The 24,368-nt window shown below is 35.3% G+C and overlaps 1 long non-coding RNA gene across 1 annotated transcript in view; it reads right to left on the bottom strand.

Moving 5' to 3' along the window:
* LOC135154762 (uncharacterized) overlaps positions 1-24,368 on the bottom strand; it is a 34,542-nt gene continuing 10,174 nt past the window's right edge. Inside the window, exons 3-9 of the long non-coding RNA XR_010294187.1 lie at positions 23,167-23,381; positions 21,537-21,968; positions 20,846-21,045; positions 20,242-20,543; positions 12,520-12,738; positions 8,310-8,440; positions 1-3,782 (exon numbers count right to left, since the gene is read on the bottom strand). This is a non-coding gene — a long non-coding RNA (uncharacterized LOC135154762). The remainder of the gene's footprint in view (positions 3,783-8,309; positions 8,441-12,519; positions 12,739-20,241; positions 20,544-20,845; positions 21,046-21,536; positions 21,969-23,166; positions 23,382-24,368) is intronic.

Here is a 24,368-nt window from a genome sequence, read left to right as displayed (position 1 = left end):
AAAATAATCTGATAAAATAAAGACAATTTTTTCAACCCTATGCCTATCAATAAAAACAAGATTGAAATTAGATCGATTATCAACTGCACATAACCAAATCTATGCCTCTGCCATTGTCAGAGCAAGAATAGGCCTGTATCAAAGACCTTACTTCTACAATTTCAAATAATGACCTCCATGACCTTTGACCTTGTGACCAAAATAATCTAATCAGTTCCTCACTCATATAAAAATCATCCAATAAACACTTCCAAGATAATGTATACGTTATAAAAAGCATTATTTCACCTATAAACCTTTGTCAGGAATTATGAAGGTTGAATTCATAATTCTGATGTCAATTAAAAATAAACACAGACAGGCTTTACATTGATTTGACCCTTGAAAGCAGGCAGGATATTTTTTATGCCCTTCTTTTTTTTAGTCTCTAGCAACTTCTGATACCGAACTGGCAACATCCACACACACAGGGTGTCAAAGTCATCATTTCGTAAGTGCATCCCAGACCCCAAATTCGCATGTTTCATAATACATGTATTACACGTGAGATACCAGGAAAACTATTTTGTTGAATGGATTTTTCAGTAACTTTGAAACAGTGTCGCTATAACTGCATGCAGACATAAATCTGTCAGAATAACTGCAAATATAAAAGGACGTCAAAATAATGGTGCAAGTTGCATATAAGTGTTATGAAACGTATGAATTGCACAAAAATATTATTGAAATGTACAAATACATTTTAAATAGTGTTAATAGCTAAAATTTCATAAATGTATTATTATGTTACGTTTGCTTCCAAAGATTGAAATAAGGTATTCTAGGCTGTTTATATTGATTACCAATCCTACAGAAAATTAGAAATGGGCGAATCCATGGTCAGTTGCATTAGACTTTTATGAATCTATACTTAATGCTGTCAGTTTTACAAAGGTGACACATTCTGTCAAGTTTGTATACTGAGAATCACTTGCATTACACTTTGTCCTTCAGACCAGCACCATAAATTTGATGTTTTATGACTTATGTTTGCATATTTCTTTTTCATTTGATGTAAAATGATGGACTTCAGATTATCCAAATGAAAATTTGACGAAAAACACAATAGCTTGATGTCAAATTGAAAAGAAGTAAAAAGTCCCACATATTTATAATTTTTCTACGTTTTGGATTCCCCAATAAGGAGATGTGTAATAAAAGTCAGATTTTTTTAGGCTGAACGTCCTTTGCATTTAGAACTTCCATATTAGTTTTAATCCAAAATTTTTATCTTTATTTAAAAAGAGCCAATATAAGATTTTTGAGAATGTCCACTTTTGCTTGGAATCGCCAAAATACAAAGAAATAGGTAAGAAATTTCCCTGGCTATTTTTGTAATAACACCTAATAAAGTGTTTTATCACTGAATAAAGCAACACTTGATTTAACCTACTACGGTATACTACTTTACAAGCTTTGAGACTACAGTGTCAGGGGTGCTGCATATGGAATGGTTTGAATATTAGGTCTTTGATCACAAATCAAATGAACCCTCTCAAAAATTATACAACTTAAGTTACAGAGAGGTATTCTTATTGCCTCCTAATCATTATAATGTAAATCTGAGATTATTATAAGTGTCATTATTCCCCTTTGCAGTGGTATGTAATTTGCTATCTTAATGTAACCGTGGAATGTGCAGTCCGAGTAAAAAAACATCCATGTAAAAATGAAATGAAGGCTGGATTGGGTTTGAATGGTGTAGATGTGTGAGAGTCCACATATGGTGCATTCTCAATCTCATTGCATAACGCATTTGTCGCATTGAATTTGTTGCGGATAATAATGTTAGACCCTGCCAGCATAAACAATCTGTCATTTGTTGTTAAACAACTTAGAAGAATTGGTTTTGTCGCTTCTCGAAATTGAAGATTTGCGAAGCTTATACTTCACACAAATTCCAAATCACCTGGGTAATTTTAAACCACAATATTCAAATGAAATGGAGAGTTCATGTAGAAAACAAGTCATTTTAAATTAACTTCCGACTTTATCCTATTCAGGGTGGCTGCACATTCCGTGATTACATAATCAAAGCAGACGACACCTCATTGTAAAATTCCAACTTCCATTTCTATAGTTCAGTGACAAGAATATATCATCCGTCAAACCTGAAAGATGTATTTTTTTGTGAGGAATTTACTTCTGAAATATGATATTTTATTTGCAGAAGATACTAAAAAGAAATTGTCAAATAAAAATTAAAAATAATTGACCAAATTGGTTAGTAAACAACTTTGCTTGTTGCCGATAGGCCTAAATAAAAAAAAAAAAAGTTAAAGATTGATAACATCAAATTCCCCGTGCACTTGAAATACCCTTTGTCTCCTCTTTAGCAATTGAAATTGAAAATGTTTACATTATAAAAAATTTTGGTGAAGTAACTGTCAAAATTGTACAGAACATATTAATAATATTAATGGGAAATAAATATGTATTAAGGTACTATTCACAGTATCTTATTTTTTCCCGGGGGGTTGGGTCTTTGTGTCAAACAATTCTACGACAAGTAGATCCAGGGTAAAAAACCAGAGATAAAACACAATAGGCAAAAACTCTGGAAAACCTTTGGATCCACTTTTGCAGAATTGTCAACACAAAATTAACCCAAATACTAACTTCTTCAAGAGAACGTTGCAAACAAAGTTAATTCAACAAATATCCACAAGGCTTTTTTTACAACACCCAAAGCCTACACCATATGCAAATCATTCCTAACCTTAAGCACAAATTATTTGTTTTACTCCAAATAACCACCCCCTACATAGTATGCATTCACTAATGACACATTGGTTACGTAAGATACTATGGACTGTAGGCAAAGAGAATAGCTTGGACCTGCCCCTTGCAGCTACAAAAAAGTCAACATAAAACACATTTAAAAAAAGGGGTTCATGTGTAGCGAATGTACGTAAAGTCACATATTTGGTAATGAAAATGTTTTGCATATTACAGTTTTAACTGACATTTGTTTCGTTCAATTTGATTGACAGGACGTAATTTTTTTGTATCAAATAGACATGTGGAAAAAATAAAAGAAAAAAAAATTTGCACTTGTTTACATTTGTTTTGGTTTATCAAATGGAACGCCCCCGGCAGTCTCGCCTGCCTCATGTTATTCAATATAGCAATAGTGCTGCCTATGAAAAGCCTTTCATGTAAGTTGAATTTTTTTCAATGAGAGAACATAAATTAATCTGATAATAAAATCCAAAGTTTATTTCAACCCTAAAAATGGCCTTTGACCATGACTAAGAAAGTTGTGTTTAATTTCATACCATTCTTTATAACCAATAACCATAAAGCTTAATTTAATTTGAATAAATAATTTTGAAAAAATGAACAAAATCTAAATTCTCATTCAAAGGCACATTTGTCTCGTTTGTGCTATGCAGGCGAGATAAAAACTGTCATCAGCTCTGGTAAAAAAAGAAATAAATACAAGATTTATATATCAGGATACAACAGATAAGCAAGGGCATCTTCGCTGGATGGCCATGATCAGAATCCTTTTGTGCTCCAAGCTTTCTCCAGTCCAGGCAGTCATCATCGTAGGCAGTTGGTAATGTTTGATCCTACGTCATGTAAATACCTGTAACTGCTCATACCAGACATTTCAAGTAGATGAAGGTTTCAAGATTGGTGTCCTGTCCTTTTCCATGGTAGATTATCTCTCTCATTTGTGCTTGGCAGGCGGTTAACATCAGATAGGGCATATCCATATTGTACACCGAGTGACATGACTGTAAGTGTAAAGTGAAAGACGAAATCATTATTCTAGCATTGCCTTTAAAAACAAGTGGAACGCTGCTGGCAGTCTCGCCTGCATTAAGCGATTTAATATAGCAGCAGTGCTAACTTTGAAAACTACTATACAATAATCATTCACAAAAACACCATTCATATAATGACATAATACCACGTTCATTGACCATAGATGACATTTGAACGGTGACTTAAGACCTTTCAACTACACCCATGTCAACCTTTCATTCACTCTATCCATAAACTTTCAAAGTTATGATGGCAATTCAACAATTACCCCAACATGGCCTAAGTTTATTGACCTTAACTGACCTTTGAGACCTGAAACTCACAGGGGATGTTCAGTGATACTTGATTACTCTTATATCCCAAGTTTTATGAAATAGATCCATAACCTTCAGAGTTAGGATGGTAATTCAACAAATACTCCCAACACGGCCAAAGTTCATTGACCTTAAATGACCTTTGACCATGGTCATGTGACCTGAAACTCGTACAGGATGTTCAGTGGTACTTGATTAACCTAACGTCCAAGTTTCATGAACAAGATCCATAAATTTTCAAAGTTATGAAGGTAATTCAACAAATACCCCCAATTTGACCAAAGTTCATTGACCCTAAATGACCTTTGACCTTGGTCATGTGACCTGAAACTCAGTCAGGATGTTCAATAATACTTGATTAACCTTATGTCCAAGTTTCATGAACTAGGTCCATATACTTTCTAGTTATGATGTCATTTAAAAAACTTAACCTTCGGTTAAGATTTTGAAAATAATTCTCCCAACATGGTCTAAGTTCATTGACCCTAAATGACCTTTGACCTTAGTCATGTGACCTGAAACTCGGGCAGGATATTCAGTAATACTTGATTAACCTTATGTCCAAGTTTCATGAACTAGATCCATATACTTTCTAAGTTATGATGTCATTTCAAAAACTTAACCTTAGGTTAAGATTTGATGTTGACGCCGCCGCCGCCGTCGGAAAAGCGGCGCCTATAGTCTCGCTCTGCTATGCAGGCGAGACAAAAACATTCATTGTAATGTGACATATGTTTACAGGAAATAAATAGAAGGTTGCACTGGTGCAGATGTACTACAAGAAGACTACACCAAGACACTTTTGAGTTATCTTTAATTTTTGAGGATTTGCACCAATATCATCAAAAGCGTCTCACAAGTCACTTGATAACTGCGGTATCTGGTTTTCAAATTTGCATAAATATCTGAATATTAAGGCATAAAGTTTGTTTCAACGTATACATAAATTTTTCCATCTTTTTAGCGACCAATTTCTCCCAATTGTTTCCACCAACTGAAATCATCCATCACTTGAAATTACATTGCCTAATCTGTAAGTTGTTCAGGAGGATGATTGTGTCACTGCCTTGAATGCCATTTAATAACCCGTCAAAGTCCAACTCTGAGCGCCGTAAATATTGTGAAGCTCAATGCAGCATGGCTGTCAAGAAGGGGGTCTGTTCTACTGCATTCATAACCAATCAGTGTTTTGTTAAACTGTTGCTGCTGAGATACCTTATGCTTGATTAACTCTTTGCACGCTGAATTAATTTTGGGGGATAATAATGACAACTGTATACTGCACCATTGATAGTTATATAGATGTTAACCAAAAACTATTACCTTTCATTCTCCAATTTGAAAGTAGGGGAGAAAACTAATTAATATTACGATTGTTGAATGTAATTGTACGAATGTGCAAGATTGCAACATCAGCACGCAAAGGGTTTAATTTGATTGCTTACTCACTGGCTACTACCGACAGAACTAATTAAGTATTAAGAAGTCTCATGGCGTCCTTAGCAAACTTTTTTATTTCGCCCACTTGTTTGTTGTTGGACAGGAAAGCTTTAACGGGTTCTTGGAGTAATGCAATCATAAGAGCTACCAACCTGAACAAGAACATTTCAGTATTTTAAAAGTTGAAAATCCGTATTTTGGTGAGGAATTCAGTATTTTCAGAGAAATACCACAAAACACATAAAACTGAAACATTAGAGAAGTCAGTATTTTGCATGAAACCATCATTATTTTTCTCATTTTTAAGTACCAACTGCTGAAATCAGTACAAGTTGGTAGCTCTTAATCACATAATGGGTAATCCCCCTTTCCCATTTTCTTACCCCTGGTTTTTCATCTCTTTTTCATTGTAATATTCTACATGCACATTTATTTTTCCCAGTGGCGTAATGAGCTAAAAGAACTTGAGGGGTCAGGCATGATGTTTAGAGCAAAATTTCTTTTAAAAAAACCTGTGAGTGAGCTAAGCAAGGGAGCAAAACTTTGACATTTTTAATATCTAATTTTGTGATAGATTTTGACATAATTTTCAGAAAATAATATAATCCAGTGTTTTTTCTTTCATTTTCTCATTTTGGTATTGATTTTCTTATTTTTTTTTTTAAATTTATTTATTATTATTATTTTTTTTTTGGGGGGGGGGAGGGTCTATGCCCCCCATCTTTATGCCAGTGATTTTTCAGAGAGCAAAATATTTCTTGCCTTCCCCTTCCCTCTTTTTTTCATTCTGCCCTCTTTTTTTTCCAAACCAAATCTTAATACTCTATAATACTCTAGGTAGCTAAAAAAAAAAGCTGATATGTGTAAGCATGAAATATCATGCTTACACATATCAGCTTTTTTTTTTCTTTTTCATTTCATCAGTTTTACTGAAATATTTTTTTTGTTCAAACATGTCTCTTATTAGGGAGTTCGGTGAAAATGCCACTTTCAGAATTTGTATCTGTCTGTGCACCCATGTGTAAAACAAATATGAAGCCATTAAAGGAGGAGGAAAAACCCTATAGAAACCTATACCATGAGAAACTTTAAAGTTTTATGAATAAAATGATGTATAATTCAAGGGCATGCCTTGCCCCGCATAGCAGCGCATTGCACTTAAAAAAAAAGCATTACACAGTCCCATTCATTGCATTTTGTGTAAGTTATGAAAATCTACTTTTTGCTGTAAAAAAAATCTGCACATTCTCCCGTTTAAACAGAAATATCTCTGTCAATATTTGACATCATGATTTATGCACCATTCTTTTTCTTATTTCACAAGCTTTCCAATGGTACCAAATTTGTTGGGATTCCTTCAAGATTTCAAAAAGCAACTGTCTCCCCCACTCAAACAAGCCTTTAATATTTTTTTTTTGACAGAACGAAATCTGCATATTTTCACCTGTAAGTTGGAATATCTCCGTCAATATATCAGACAATGAGTTGAATGAAGCACCATTATTTTTCTTATTTCACAAGCTTTCCAATGATATCAAATTTGTTGGGATTCTTCAAGATTTCAAAAAGTCACCGAACTCCCTACTCTTATACAGTTCTTCCTTCTGTTTCTAGTATATATTTTTTCTTCCTTATGTTGGATTCTTTCTTCTACTATCACAATCTCTACTATCATCTAATTCCTGTCCTTCAGGTGTTCTTAATTTTTCTAAGATGTTATTATGTCCATAAACCATTAACAAATTTGCTTTAACAAATTAATATAATTTTCATATTTTGCAGATCATTCATTTTTATACTCTTCTCTCTTTCTTTTTCTTCATTATACCATTTTGCCACTACTTGATAAATCAAAGGGAGTGGGCATCCCCTGCCCCCTAGCGCTGCCCCTATAATAAATCATATATGTTTTAATGTTATTCTACTGTTGTTTTTCTTGACAGCCACTGCTCTTCCTGGATATCTTTAAAAGAGACAGGAATTGTCAATTAAGAGGGGCGAGTTTGCAAGTCACTTTTCTCATGAAACTACCATCCTCACAAAGCACCATCAAAGACGATATGCACTAAATACACCTATAATTATTATTTTGTACCACTTTAGAAATGGCGAGCTGCATTACTTAATTTCTTATTCACTATGACTTCAATCTTTCTTGAAAATTTCTTGCCTTCACACACGCATCCAAGCAGTTTAAAAGAATGTACCATTTCCCCCCGCAGAGGACCTAAAGCCGTTGGTCCTCTGGTAGCAAAGCATTCATACTTTCCATACAGTCAGGTAAAATAACCATCTACCTATTTCACTGTACCAAGGAATCACAGTACATTGACCATTGACATTGCCCGACCATAAAAAATAACTTTGTGTGTGTGTGTGTTTCAGCATGGTGTCCATCTTGTAGTGAGAGTGCCATCCCCATCAACCTCCCCCCCCCCCCCCGATGTACATTTGATATACCCCGGTAGTTGTGCTTGTGTACAACCAATATATATTTGAGAGCATACAAGTATAAGTGCTTAATTTGAGATTCTGCCTGGTGTTATTCATGTGCAAATAGGGTGAGTTACCTCCCAAAACACCTATACAAGGATAAATTCCTACACCCAAAGTTTGCTGTGCAAAGACTATTGCTGAATCAGAAAATTGGTTGCCCAAAGAATCATGGTTAATGCCGGGTAATCAAGCTTGCTGGGTAGATAACAGGTATAGCTTATTATACGATGTATACTCTTGACTTACTTTGTGATTTGACCAGTGCTTTCATTGCCTTCATCATTTCCTTTAGCCTCTGTCCTTCACATTTGTCAAGATAACCAGGAGTTTGGAATCTGTTCGTTCCTCTTCTAGCATTCTTGCCCTTGTTGTAATGGCTGCAGAAAAATGAAACAAAAATACAGAGTAGTTAATGAAATGATAAATGATAATATGCTGTGTGATATATAAAACACTTATAAAAGCAATATTTATTTATTGATTAATCGTAATAGTAAAGAAGCCTTTTGGAAATGCATCTGGTAACACAAAGCTTTATGAGTAAACACAAAACTTTTACAAGCGTAGCTAGTGTATCTAAATGGAGATCGCAGCTTATTTTTGCTGTTTTGCTCAACATAAGAAATATGCAGTGGCTTAGAAGCAGCCACCACCTATTCATTCCAGCCTTTCATTGACCGAGATTCGGTGCAGGTTTTTTGTTAGGTAAAACTGCCACATTCATGGATGACATAATTATTTTGCAAGACAGGAGTGTATAAGTGGTCGCTGCAACCAACCACTGCCAAAGCAGCCAATGTATATCGTCTTCTGCATCATACATATTGATGATGTTTTCGCACAACAGCATCAGACCCATAGAGGCAAGGCAACAAAGAGCAACATCCTCCATCTTGATTAAAGGCTACATTTATTACAAGTGTAAAAATCAGCCCTGCGATCAAGAACTAAATTTTGCATTATAGGGTCGTGGTTTATTTTCTATGTACAAAAACTGTATGATGCCAGAGAAGGAATTCTTAATTGGCTAAAATGTGTCAAATCCATACATAATGCAGGAAAATTATAGACTTTAGTGAGTGGAGAAATAAAAAAGACTGTTCACCACACCACATAAATTACGCATATCTTCAGTATGCTGAAAAGTGTTACTGTATATCTGCATTATTGTCTTTTTTAATTCTATTTTGCTTGGAATGTTTGACATAGATTATAGATTCTTCAGATTTTCATCATACGTCCCATTCACAAAACCAATGGCATAAATGCCTCTGCCAGTCTCGCCTGCATTACACAATATTAAGGGCCTTTTCACTTGAGAATCTGGAATCATCATTGTAATGATGATTGCAATTCGTCTTTAGAACCATCAGACTATTCACACACTTACTCAAAAAGTGTGATTTGAATTCTCGAGTCCTTTGTGACTTGTCAATCTGCATCGGAATACGATGAGTGCATGACAATTGTATTATCTACGGCAGTGCTTGAAAGGTCACGTAAGCTTCGCCCCCCCAAAAAAAACAAATGTTTTGGAGGTCCAGACTTTCAGTTGTAAAAATTCTTACTGTAATTAGAGTGAAACTTAACTGGAATTTACCTCCGGAGTAGAATTTGAATTTGTGTGAAAGGGCGTTAAAAAAACTTAATCTTGATTTTGCAGGTAGACAAAATCTCAGATTTAATGAAAGGAAACTCAAATTAAAAAAAGAGTGCAAATATTGCCTACATATCTCAACCTATTCTGTACACTCAAATCTATGATTCAAATTTAATTAGCATAAATTACTTTTCAGTTGAAAACGCAGCCCACTAGCATCACCTATTCATGTCAGCCGAAAAAAGGGTGACATAAATAGATAATAAACAAGGCCAGCACACAGCATAAAGGTTAAATGGGGATTGTGGTGGGTTGTAAAGTCTTGTGCATGTTCATTATTATGTTGATGTGGTCATATCCTCATCATCACATGACCAGTCACATGTTCTATTGTGTGTCACTGTACACTGACCTTGCTTGCTCACTGCCTCCAGACTATGTGCATGCAAGGCCCTCATTATATACCCCAGCAAAAAATATGCCACTTTTTGGATGGTTAGTGAAGAAAGCACCACGTCTTGGTTTAACTTCCTAAATCTCATGCATAAACATGTTTGACAATTCACATCAGTGCTATCATCCAATATGCAGAGAGGAAGTGAGAATCTTTTATTATGCATATATGAATACACATAAAGAGTTCATTAAATAAATCTCTCCCTAAAGTAGACTTGAATTCATTAAGACTAGTTCACAATAGGTATTCAAATATTAAGCCTAAATGGCTATTAAATGTATGTTAACTACATTCTGGTTCTGTACATTTCAATGGTTAGTATTCTTCCATTCATAACGGTCTGTCTAATGAAAGACCTCAAAGCAATCCAGAATAGTGAATATGCGCATCACCTTCAGGAATTCTTCTTATGATGTGAGACAATAAATCTCAAAGAATGTATGATTCATGATTGTTGCTAGGTCAGACAATGGCTTCTTGGACTATATAAACCCTGAATGTCTTGCATACCTTTGAGACAAAGATGAATGCCTGGCTCATGGTTTTTGCTAAGTCAGGTTTTGTGAAAAAGTTTGTAGATTAGCCATTAACCTATCCAGCCCAATACTTCATTGTCTCGCTCTGCTATGCACCCACAACTCATAGAACGTAAGATGCGATGGCACGGTTTTTCGAACGAGGTACCTGGCGATAAATTATTGGTAATTGGCGCTGATTTTACATCAGTTTCCACTGTTTTGACATAATCTGAGAGATAGTTGTGATTATCCAAAAGATATTGAAATTTAGAGGGTCTACTGATATTTTATTTCCAAAACAACCACTTGCCGGATCGGGCAATTGACTTTGAGAAATGCTTGCCCGCACGTCATTTTCACTTGCCCCGGGCAAGCGGGCAAGTGGGTTTGTCGTGCCCTGAATAAACAAAATATAGATTTCTATCAGATAACTGATCTAAAATTACCTTTGACCCAGTTACCTAATAATATACTCGTACAAACTCATATCAAATGACCAATGACACTTGATCACTGTTATGTCAAAGATACATAAAATAGGTCCTCATTCTTTCCAAGTTATAATTACATTATTTCGAAACTTAACCTTGGTTAACATTTCAATATTGAGGATGCCGCGGCTGTTGCCATCGCCGTATAGAAAACTGCGCCTATGTCTCGCATCTGCTAGGCAGGCAAGACCAAAAAAAAACAAAAAACAAGTGGAACGCCTCTGGCAGTCTCGCCTGCATTACGCAATTTAATATAGCAGCAGTGCTAACTTTGAAAACTACTATAAAATAATCATTCACAAAAACATCATTCATATAATGACATAATACCACATTCATTGACCATGAATGACACTTGAACGGAGACTTAAGACTGTCAACTACACCCATGTCCACATTTCATTCACTCTATCCATAAACTTTCAAAGTTATGATGGCACTTCAACAATTACCCCAACATGGCCTAAGTTTATTGACCTTAACTGACCTTTGACTTGGTTTTGTGACCTGAAACTCGCAGGGGATGTTCAGTGATGCTTGATTACTCTTATATCCCAAGTTTTATGAACTAGATCCATAAACTTTCAGAGCTAGGATGGTAATTTAACATATACCCCCAACACGGCCAAAGTTCATTGACCTTAAATGACCATTGACCATGGTCATGTGACCTGAAACTCGCACAGGATATTCAGTGGTACTTGATTAACCTAATGTCCAAGTTTCATGAACTAAATCCATAAATTTTCAAAGTTATGATGGTAATTCAACAAATACCCCCAACTTGGCCAAAGTTCATTGACCCTAAATGACCTTTGACCTTGGTCATGTGACCTGAAACTCAGGCAGAATGTTCACTAATACTTGATTAACCTTATGTCCAAGTTTCATGGACTAGATCCATAAATTTTCTAAGTTATGATGTCATTTCAAAAACTTAACCTTCGGTTAAGATTTTGAAAATAATTTTCCCAACATGGTCTAAGTTCATTGACCCTAAATGACCTTTGACCTTGGTCATGTGACCTGAAACTCAGGCAGGATGTTCAGTAATACTTGATCAACCTTATGTCCAAGTTTCATGAACTAGGTCCATATACTTTCTAAGTTATGATGTCATTTCAAAAACTTAACCTTAGGTTAAGATTTGATGTTGACGCCGCCGCCGCCGCCGTCGGAAAAGCGGCGCCTATAGCTCTGCTATGCAGGCGAGACAAAAACGGTTACATCTGAAAGAACAAGAGGTCCCATAGGAGGTTGCAATTATTTTTGGGAGCATTTCATCCTTGAATTGAAGGATTAGCCAACATTGGCAGCACGAGTGTGAAAAGGAAGGGAATTATCTATAAGGGTATATTAGTGAAAAGCAAATAAAATAATAAAATCTCACCTTGATGATGTTTGCTTCATAGACCACATTGGACTCATGATTGATTTGAAAAGGATCTGAGAAACACTCTCCCTAACGATCTGTGATGTCGTGGAGTCGTCATACAATGATACCTCAATCTTGATGGAACCAAGAGTTCTCCATTAGAAGAGAAGAGTACTGTTGGGGTAACCCATTTCAGCTTGGTTGAACATGGACATCTAGAAAGAACCACTGTACCTGTAGTCAGAGGATAGAATTACAGAACATCATTTAACTTCTGAATCCTGGGCTATGACTCGTACAAATCACTATCCATTTTTACTGTCTCATCTGTCGAGGTGTGAAAAGTTTGCATCATAATACCTCAATGAAATTTGTGTAATGTTATGCTATAAAAAGGTCTCATTATATGTGGTTCATTATGAGTTTTCATTGTTCTTTAATTAGGATGACTTTCTTTCAAATTAAAGACATGATTAAACAGCCTTTCTTCTGCATTTCTTTAAGGATATTATTTTCATGCTATTAAGCCATGAACATTGAATAAGCCATTCTGTTATCACAATTTTCACATGAACAGATGAAAGTCATTTTCCATTTTTAAATCACAGAGATGAGCATGATCATTTATTTTAATTTTAAAATATCATCCCATTTAAAGAATACTAACAAAGTGCCCAATCATGATTGGTATTTGGCAATGGGTCAAATGATATCGATTCAGTTCAAAACAGAAAATGTAATAGAAGCTTTCCTAATTGACAATTAATATAATGTACAAGTTGAGTGGCCTGTTTTTTTTTCTTTTATTAGAGTTGAATATTGTAGATTACTGCCCAACTTTGGCAAAAAGAAGCAAGTGACACATCAGTCAAATTTGAGTTATTGTTGTTTCTGTCACACCCTTTGTATGTTGCATGTTCAGGCAAAATTTAAGGAAGAAATGATAGTTCTATGGAAAGATATTGAAGAAAATATGCTGTTAAATTGCAATGCTGTTAAATTGCATTGACGCATATGTAAATGATGAACACACATTGCCCATTGATAATTAATGTAACTTGCTTCCTTTTGCCAAAGTACGGCAGATTAGTATACTAGGCAAGCTTACATGACAATGTGACATCTTCTTTAATAATAAATAACAATTAATTGAGTACCTATCCAATCAAATAAAAAAGAGAGAACAATAATTGGGAAAAGTTGCTTGAGAGCCAATTACAAAATGGCTTATATCCATTCAGGCTCTAAAAAAATGTTTTCTCTTGCAGTTAATGCTGTAATCAGAACTGCAAGCCTCTAGGTCATGACAGGAATCACCTGCAATTGTTATTCTAATCAGTTGCTTAATTGCTGCAAAAATGACTAGTCATAAACATTCCATATGAAAGCTTAAGTTAACACTGTAAACTATTAGTAGGGGAGAGAGATAGGGTTCCCATGCACCCTATAGATATATTTTTTTAACCTACATTTTTGTAATCCTTAAGATGTCTAGTGAATGAATTTTGATGTACCCAAAACAAAATATTGTCCCATGGGGTTCAAATCCAAGATGGCGTCCAAAATGGCCGCCATATTCATGGAATTTGGATTTTCGTACATAGATTCCGACACAAACATTCATTTGCCACAAAATCAGTGTCATATGAAAGATTAATAAATTTTCTACAAGTTGATACTATTCATCGGTGACGAAAAGATAATTCGGCTGAGATTTTAATAAGAAAAGTGCAATTTTGAGATTTTTTTCCAAAAAATTTAAAATTTGCGAAATACATGATTTACTATAAATCTGATGAAAATGATGGGATTGCCTTGAAAATTTCTAGAAAACTTTCTGAATATACAACTATTAAGTGGATGAAATTTCAAATTGATATTTTTTTTTTTTTTAACTTAAAGTGTCTCAAACTTGAAAATTCAATTTTCAGATATTTAGTTTTTTTACTGCATATCGCAGACTCGGATATATGCTAATGTATATTGTCACATTTTCAACCCAGAAAATGGAAATAGGCCTTAATTAATGCAAAATTATCTTTTTATTTTGTTGGTAGAATTTACTACAATCCCTTTATTATTCAATTTAAAGTCGGTTGATATAGTTTTTGAAAGAATTAAGACTTTTGGCCAAAATTTGTATGTTTTTGGTAAAAAAATTGCACATGCAATATTATTGATCAGATTTATTATGAATAGCAGTAATAAATGCACAATCTCAACATTCGATATGAAAGAGGAGGAATCAATAAGAATATTGGCAGGCTTCATGCCACCATAATTTCATTTGCTTCAGATAGAAGGAAAATATGCTGAATGTATTAACCGATTTTGCGCTAAAGTGAGGCTAAAAAGCAACCTCAGTGTGGCAGTCACACCCATGAAAACGATTGCAGTGATTAATGGTATGTCATTCAAATAATACAATAGCTTTGATCGGCCTCTCGCATCGATTGTATTGGTATGACTAACACACCGTAATGTACAGTATGTAATGTGCATGGTAATAGAAATGTATCTGATTCAGAAGGATGTAAAGACCAAAAAGGTTTTTCTGTTACATCATAGATGAATTTATTTAATGAAGTCTCTTGGAAACAGTTATAAGATACACTAGCACTGCAGGTAATAGAGATAAAGTTCTGACACATCAATACACAACTCAAAGGAACATGTCGAAGCTACCCCCAATTTATCTGTATTTTGAACCTACATGTATGGCCTGTATTCCGAAATCAGGTTTATCTTCGAACACAAAATTAGTGTCATATGAAAGATAAATAAATATTCTACAAGTTGATATTATTCATAGGTGATGAAAAGGTAATTTGGCTGAGATTTTAATAAGTGCATTCTTGAAATTATTTCCCCCAAAAAATGACAATTTTCAAAATACCTGATTTACCATATATCTAAGGAAAATAAAGGAATTGCCTTGAAACTTTCTAGAAAACTTTCCTAATATACAATTATTAAGAAATTTTGCTTTTTTACTGCATTTTACAGACTTGTAAAAGTGTACTATATTGTCATTATCTTTACCACCCTTTTTCACCTTCTTGATAAGTTTTTCTAACCTACACATTTTTTAATCCTGGAGTCATATACTGAATGAATTTATTTTGATGTTCTGAAAAATTAAAAAGTGTCCCTTGGTCGCCACCTTGACGGCCATCTTGGATTCTGACGAAAAACTCTTAACAGAACTTTTTAATTCGACATCATAGGAAAACAAATTACAAATGTTTTGAGGGTATTCTGAGTATGAGAAATTAATTGAGTGGGTTATCTTTATTCTTTACGATTTGAATTAAACAATTCTGTTACATTAAAGTGCCAAAACGATAAAGGGAAGGTCTTTTTGGTACAATGAGATGTGTATGGTTGTGTTATTAATCTATTAACTATTTTCACTTTTGGGTGCAAGATTGTAGATTTACATCTTGAATAAGATTCTTGAATGATAAGTACTTCATGGATAACAATGAAATTCAAAAGCAGTGGGCTGTGCAATGCCAAGTGAATGATGAGACAATACGCATAGTTGAACAAGTAAAGGAATTGATCAACTCGAGGGATGATTATTTATGTAAGGGTTTCCTTAACCGAGAGGAGTGCGAGGAAATTATCTCGTATTTATGCACACTCTGATCTTACCCTGTTATACATGTATTTTGTTGTTGTTGTTGATGTTTTTTTTTTTTTTTTTTTTTTTTTTTTTTTTTTTTTTTTTTTTTTGTCTTTACATATATTGTGAATGTGCCTATTTGTAGAATATATTGTATACATATTTTTTTTATATATTTTTTTTTATATGTGCTTTTTAAAGCGAATAAAGAACTCTTGAATTGAATTAACCATGCCAAACCATGCCAAAACGCAAAAGTAGAAAATGTGGTGACGAATCAGTACCAGGGAAAAGCCTCCTGTAAATTGCATTTTACAACTTGCAACATATCATGTCAAAATGTCTCCCTACAATAGCTATGTCATCTGCCTGGCACCTTCTGGACAATCCTATCCATGTGCTGCTGGAAGATGTCTTGGCTATTGCATAAACCAAATTGTAATCTTTGGAAACAGGACCTTCCAGATGGTGTTCGAAATGTGGTGAGGTCTTGGCATTCCTCAGTCAGGTGAACTGACCAGTAACCAGCCTTTGTGTCTAACTTGGAGAAGTACTGGGGTCCTTCAAAGGTAGGTTGGACCTCCTCTAAGGTTGATACCTTGTGTGGGCATCTCTTCAAGGCGTTGTTTAACCTCCTTGGGTCAAGACAAATTCTGATAGAACCGTCTTTCTTCACAACAGTGGTCATGCACCAATCGGTGTGGTACTCAATTTTCCTGGTGACTCCTTGCTGCTCCATCTTGTCCAGTTCAGCCTTGATCTTGTCCTTAAGGTGTGCTGCACTTGCGTGGTGCATCTATGGTAGGTTTAGCGATGTCCTTGACATGAAGCATCGCTTTTCCTTTGAAACTACCAATAGCATCGAATTGCTCTGGAAATACTTGTTTGAGATCCTTATCACTTGTGATAGGTGTTTGTTTAGGTTTATTGTTAGGTGTAGGTGTGTCATAATTGTGCATTGAGTGAATTGTGATAATTCCAAGGTCAGTGCAACCTAACAACCCTAGGATAGCTGAAACCTTGACATCTGCTACATAGAATGTCTGTGTTGACCATTTTGGACTGTAACATTTTATGTCTAGTGTACCTTAACATTTAATTGGAATCTCACCATAAGCTTCGTTTTACTGGTGTTTGTTTCACTAATGATTGCCACTTTGAACTTCACATTGCCTTGGCGGCACATACTGTGATAGTGTTAGCACTTGCACTTGAGTCAACTCTTAGGTAGAGCTTATGTTGACCGACTCTGTGGGCATATTATGTCAATGTTAGCAAATGCTACTGTACCTTCTGAATTTAAAACTGTGGTTGGCCCATTTGTGTGTATTGAGTCAAATTATGCAAAGTTGGATGGACTGCCTTTAGACTGATAATTATCATGATCTGTAATAGTATCGTGTGCTGTGTCCATTTCGCTGATCGGTTAGTTCTTTCGACCTTTTGGTTTTGATTTCTTTTGTTTTGGTTAACGATCATCAGATACCATGTCAGATCTTCGGTCATCTGAACTATGATATAGTTTTCGACTATGATCACTCTTTGATTGACGCTAGAATTTCGCCCGATGACCTTTCACTGTGGAGAGCCAATTCCATTAATATTGACCCCCAAATTGTTCATAATTGTCTGAGAATGATAATTGAGTTTTTTTCTTCATTATGAAAGAAAAAGGAACAGAGTAGTAAACATAACAGATATGAAATATAAACAAGAATTTTTAAATTTTTGCTCTTCATAAATTAAGAAAAGAGTTAGACCATGTTTGAAAATAAACCTGATTTTAGAATACAAGCCATGGATTCAAAATACAGATAAGGTGGGGGTACGTAACTTTGACATGTCTTTCAGTTGTGTTTTGATGTGTCAGAACTTCATCTCTATTACCTGCAATGCTAGTGTATCTTATAACTGCTTACAAGAAACTTTATTAAATAAATTTCTTTATGATGTAACAGGAACGCCTTTTTGTCTTTACATGCTACTGAATCATATACATTTCTATTACCATGCACACGTTATGTACCATGTACATTACGGTGTGTTAGTCATACCAACACAATCGATGCGAGAGGCTGATCAAAGCTATTGTATTATTTTAATGACATACCATAATCACTTTGCAATCGTTTTCATGGGTGTGACTGCCACACTGAGGTTGCTTTTTGGCCTCACTTTAGCGCAAAATCGGTTAATACATTCAGCATATTTTCCTTCTATCTAAGCAAATTAAATTATGGTGGCATGAAGCCTGCCAATATTCTTGTTGATACATCCTCTTTCATATCGAATGTTGAGATTGTGCATTTATTACTGCTATTCATAATAAATCTGATCAATAATATTGCATGTGCAATTTTTTTTACCAAAAACATACAAATTTTGGCCAAAAGTCTTAATTCTTTCAAAAACTATATCAACCGACATTAAATTGAAGAATAAAGGGATTGTAGTAAATTCTACCAACAAAATAATAGATAATTTCACTTTTTATTAAGGCCTATTTTCATTTTCTGGGTTGAAAATGTGACAATATACATTAGTATATCAAAGTCTGCGGTATGCAGTAAAAAAGCTAAATTTCTGAAAATTTAATTTTCAAGTTTGGAAAGAAAAATGATATCAATTTGGAATTTGGTCCACTTAATAGTTGTATATTAGGAAAGTTTTCTAGACATTTTCAAGGCAATCCCATTCTTTTCATTAGATTTATGGTAAATCATGTATTTCGCAAATTTTCGATTTTTGGGGAAAAAATCTCAAAATTGCTCTTTTCTTATGAAAATCTCAGCCGAATTATCTTTTCGTCACCGATGAATAGTATCAACTTGTAGAAAATTTATTTATCTTTCATATGACACTAATTTTGTGGCAAATGAATGTTTGTGTCGGAATCTATGTACGAAAATCCAAATTCCATGAATATGGCGGCCATTTTGGATGCCATCTTGGATTTGAACCCCATGGGACAATATTTCGTTTTGAGAACATCAAAATTCATTCACTAGACATCTTAAGGATTACAAAAATGTAGGTTAAAATAATATATCAATGGGGTGCATGGGAACCCTATCTCCCTACCAGACTATATGGAGGGGGATAAAATACCTTTTTTACTTATTGCAAAGCATGTATTGATTCCTATAAAAATAAAATTCCTAGGGTTTCGTCTTGAAAAATTATTGCATGCAGAGACAGCATGTGGGGTTACTCAATCCCTTTTAATAAAGCACCTTTATGGCCTGTAATAGATGTCACCTGAAAAGGCACTGAATAGGAGGTTGTCAGGGCATGTAATCGCACAAAAGCTTTAATGCCCTGTCACATCGGTCCGTGTAAACCTTGCGGGTAAGTTGCGGGCAGATATTTTCCAGCTCGCAACAAAATTTTGGTGGGCAAACAAGAATTGTCAAAAGTTCTGCATGCGGGACATGTGCAATTTACTGTCCACTTGCGTGCATTGCATTGCGTGTGCCCTGCGGGCGAGGTGCGAGAGTGGCGCGTGCAAGCTTTCGTGTAAGTTGCGGGCAACATGTTATCTACTGCCAACCTGCGTCAAATCTGTGAGTAACTTGCGTGTAGGTTGCCTGGTGATACCACCATGGTGAATAACAGAGGTGCTCAACAAATACAGCAATTCGCCCGCAAGATGCACGCGATTTGCTTGTGCCAACAGAACTAACCAGCAACACATATGTTGGCAGTAAAAAGACCGTTGCTTGCCAGTAATTCACCTGCATTTTGCATGCAGAATGCCCGCAGATAACAAGCATAGCCAGGGATCCGTGGGCAACCTGTGTACTTCAAGCGGATTAACTGCGTGCGACTTGTAGGTCTCCTACTGGTGTTTTGCATGGAACCTGCGGGTAATCATCCGCAACTCGCCCGGAACAAGTTTTGAGCATGTTCAAACTTTTCTGCGGGCAAATCAGACTTGTGTTCGCTTCTGTGGGCAACATGCATGCGAGATACTGTCAATGCGGGTAACCTGCGGGTAGCATAAATAGTTAACCGCAAGTCACACGCAAGGCTTGCACGGTACAATGTGACAGGGCCTTTAAAGACTGGCATCTCTGGTTACAAAACCCTTCTGTGTTAGTTGGACTTACTTTCTTTCCCCATTCATAGATGTCTGCTTTGGTGAACTGGATGATCTGACTGCAACTGCTATCCCAGAGCTTCTCCCAGTCACTGATGTCTGCATTGGTGAACTGGGTGATCGAACTGCAACTGCTATCCCAGAGTTTCTCCCAGTCACTGATGTCTGGTTTGGTGAACTGGATGATCTGACTGCAACTGCTATTCCAGAGTTTGAACTTCTGCTCCTCTCCGTTTACTGCTGTTTCGCAATCTTCTCAACCCCATCGGATGATCCAATATTGATGAAAATCTCCACCACTAATACTGGCACCTTAAATGTACAAGAAACAAAAATAAAAGTTTATGGATAAAAGGTTATCATCATGAAGGATATTTATTCCAAAACTTTTTAATCAACATCTTCATCCCTTACCAAAGTCATCACATTGATGGCAATTGCATCAATTTAAATTATCACCACCATCATCAATATCATTATCCTTCATAATAATCATCATCCTTATCATCATGAAATCCCCACAAACACCAGGATCATTACCTTCATTTTCATTAACCATCATCAACATCTCAACATCACCAGCCCACCATTTCTAATTCCATCATCTAACTTACCAAAGTCAAAGACAACTCATTGAGATAAACAGTCACTGCATATGGATATGGAATTCAATCTTGGTCCTGTAAGACGTACCACTGACTTCAGATAGCAGACCACCAGGTCATACTTGAGGCCAGTCTTCATTGTCAGGTTGTGGCAAACAGAAGTCAAAACGATGCTTGTCATAAAGATGACCAGCCCTTCTAAGATATTTCTGTGAAACAAATTTGTTAATAGTATGTTAATAGATGGCTTACAAAGTCTTGATCATCCAATCCATAGATAAAGTTACGATCTCACTAAGCATCAGAAAGAGAAGGACTCTATCTGTAAGAAGTTGTCTATCCAAAATATGATTATTGTTTGCCATGAACTGTTATGCAATGGTCTGAATATTCCTCCTACTGCCTCACATCGTAAATACATTATGATCTCCATTAGACTGGCCTGACAATAAGGAGAAGGCAAAGTCATGATTGGATAGCTTAATTGGTTGAGCAAATACAGTGTCAGCAAATTAGAATGTACTGCATGCATACCTATGAAAGTTCAAGACAGACTAGATGATCATCGCTGAAGCTAGCGTCATCATCATTTATTCTCATGAAATCGAAATTATACGGACATCATGAAAATTTCTTGTCAATTGCTAACATCACATACCTTAAGAAATACATAAAGACATTATTTGTAATATATTCTCACCCTGACTGTACTTCAAACTCCCACTGGAATGTCGTCTCTTCACCAGGCATACTTTCTTCGACCAGAAGTATTGCCCTCAGCAAAGCGCTTCATGGCAGAACTTGTCTGATAATTTATCGGATAAATCCTGTTTTATCCAACAGTTACCACAGTAATATTGCTTCTCAGTCAATCGAAATCAAGGAAAGTTGCCAGATCTGACAAGTTTATCGGATTACAATTGTAAATGAAACTCTCCACTGGAGAGTGTTTCATCAACATTTTTTTTTACAAGTTGTCAGATCTGACAACTTTCCTTGATTTTGATTGGCTGAGAAGTACAGTTCCTATGGTAACTGTCAGATAAAACAGGACTTGTCAGATAAAATCTCATGAAATTCTTCTCAGGTCCTTTGAACAATCAGTAGTGATCCCTGGAATCCCATCTGTAATCTGCACAAGAAAAAAATATTGAAATGGCTAAACAAAAGAAAAAATCCACAACATCTCTTCATCAGAGATCAGACAACCAGATTCACCAAAAAATCAAATCCTACTAGTAATTGTTTAAACCTTTTTTTTTATATTTCAACTTTCGTAAAACTTGTATACTTCAACTTTTGTAAAAATGTGTACACACACAACCAAGTGTTCAAGTAGTCAAATAACACTAGGAAACTTTTCAGCACCACAAATCTTTGCAACTTCTTCAAGACAGATAGCGGATTTATGAAGTTCATATCCTTAAGCTCTCATTCTAATGATAACTGCCCAGATTTTTTAAGATAAAGTTTAAAATTCAAATGTGAAAATAATAAAATGAAAAAAAATCTGAGAACAAAGTCAGGAAAGTCATTATTCAGGACTTTTACCTAATTAATCTATTTATGAAAACATAATTGAAATCAAAGCAATTATGATAAATGTCCAGAAATTTTAAGATGAATTTTAAACTTCAAATATGAAAATAATTAGATTTAAAAAAAATTGGGAACAAAGTCAGGATAATTATCATCAGGGGCTTTTACTTAATGAGTCTATACATGAAAACATAATTGACATCAAAGCAATGAGGGGAATTTTAGTGATATATATATATAATTCGAGGGATAGAGATTGATCGAGTCTCTTTCTCATATCCTCACTGCCAGCAGATAATGCTTGAACCGGCACCATACAATACCAAATCTCTACATGCATGGTACCTCTGGAAGCTTGCTTCATTGCACCATATTATGGCCGAAACAACACAGGATTAACAGACTTGATTAATCACTAAATTCTATGTTCCGCATTCTGAAGTCTGGTTTAACATAGGTTTCGGCGCTAAACTTATAGGAAGCCATAAATCTAAAAAAAACCAAATAATTTTACTGGGCGTTTTTTATGTTTACGGTGTTATTTCCCCTTTATCTGTTGGTGAAGAAATCTATTTAGATTCTCATTCCCAGGCAGTAATGAATGATTCAAAAGTCAAATTTGGTAATAAATTTCACCTATAATTTTAAAGATTGTGTAATAACTGGCTACCCAGAAAACTTTAGACTAGAGTCTTAATTAAACTTGACTTCAGAGTATTGACCCATTTCCGTAATCATTACAGCTATTGTGTCTGTATTTCATGATGACACAATCTTTCACAAGAACCTACCACATCATACTGTGTTAGAAGATTGGTTTTACTCTGCGAGCTCTTCCACAGAGGTGTAGACCCCTATAGCCCTGCGTTCCTTGGCCTTTGCAATCTTCATCATGTGATACTCGTGTCTTTCCTTTCACTCCTCCAGTTCTTCCTGACTATGGGCCTCTGCACAGTCATTGCGCTCCTGCACCAATCCAGAGTTGTCACAGGCTTTCCTAAGATTTCTGATTGAGAGACAAAATGACAAAACATTTAAGTTAGGTGTTTTCAGGAGAAGGGAGGGTGGGCTTATTTCCTATAAAAAAATTATTACACAACTTTGTAAGGCGCAGGGAATAATTTGCTAAACAAGTTTGATTAGCATTTTTTTTTCAACAATAAAAAATTGAATGCTTTGGGGTGAACATCTTTTCGGAAGTTGCCCAAAGAACTGCTACAATTCAAGGACATGGAGATGATCAATATTCTACATACTGTACATAACCAGGATGAGATATAGTTTTACAGCATAATGACTCATTGTGCAAAAATAAAAAAATGGTCATTGGAATGAAAGAAATAGCCCCCAAATAGGACAAAAATAGCCCCTACAAATAAAGCATTATTTCCTACCCTGTTCCATTCAGTGTTGGTCAAAATTTTGAAGTACTGGAAGGTTCTGACTAGCAAAGAGACAACACTGAATAAATGTTGCAATCAAGGAGCTTTAGAAACTAGAGTGGTAGGTAGGTGGTCAATAGCTAACAGGTAATAGTGTGGATTTAAAGAAAACCAACACCCATAAGCAATCTTATTGGAAAGATTAAAATGAGAGGAACAATCTAAAACAAGTTTCGTCAAAATTGGTTATGAACGTTTAAAAAGTCTTGTTGTACATTCTATGGGGATCTTCAAATTGGCAAAAGTGCTTCGAAATGGATGATTTTGTGGACAACTCTCCATTTGTTTTGTACACACATTTTAAGATTTTCCCCTTTATTTTACATATTTCACATTATCTCCTCCTGATCTTGACATATGTGGTGTAAATTATATTTTTCCATGACATATGTTGTGCTCAGAAGGAGGCAAGATGCAATTTGAAAGATAATGGGGAAAATCTGAAAATTTGTGCACAAAACAAATGGAAAGTTGTCCACAAAATCAGCCATTTTGAAGCACGTTTGCCAATTTGAGGATCCCCATAGAAAGTACAAGAAGAGTTTTCAAAC

This window comes from Lytechinus pictus, chromosome 7, assembly GCF_037042905.1.
Source record: "Lytechinus pictus isolate F3 Inbred chromosome 7, Lp3.0, whole genome shotgun sequence".
Taxonomy (NCBI): domain Eukaryota; kingdom Metazoa; phylum Echinodermata; class Echinoidea; order Temnopleuroida; family Toxopneustidae; genus Lytechinus; species Lytechinus pictus.
Note: the sequence above shows the minus strand (reverse complement) of the source record. Positions and strands in the feature narration are given on the sequence as shown.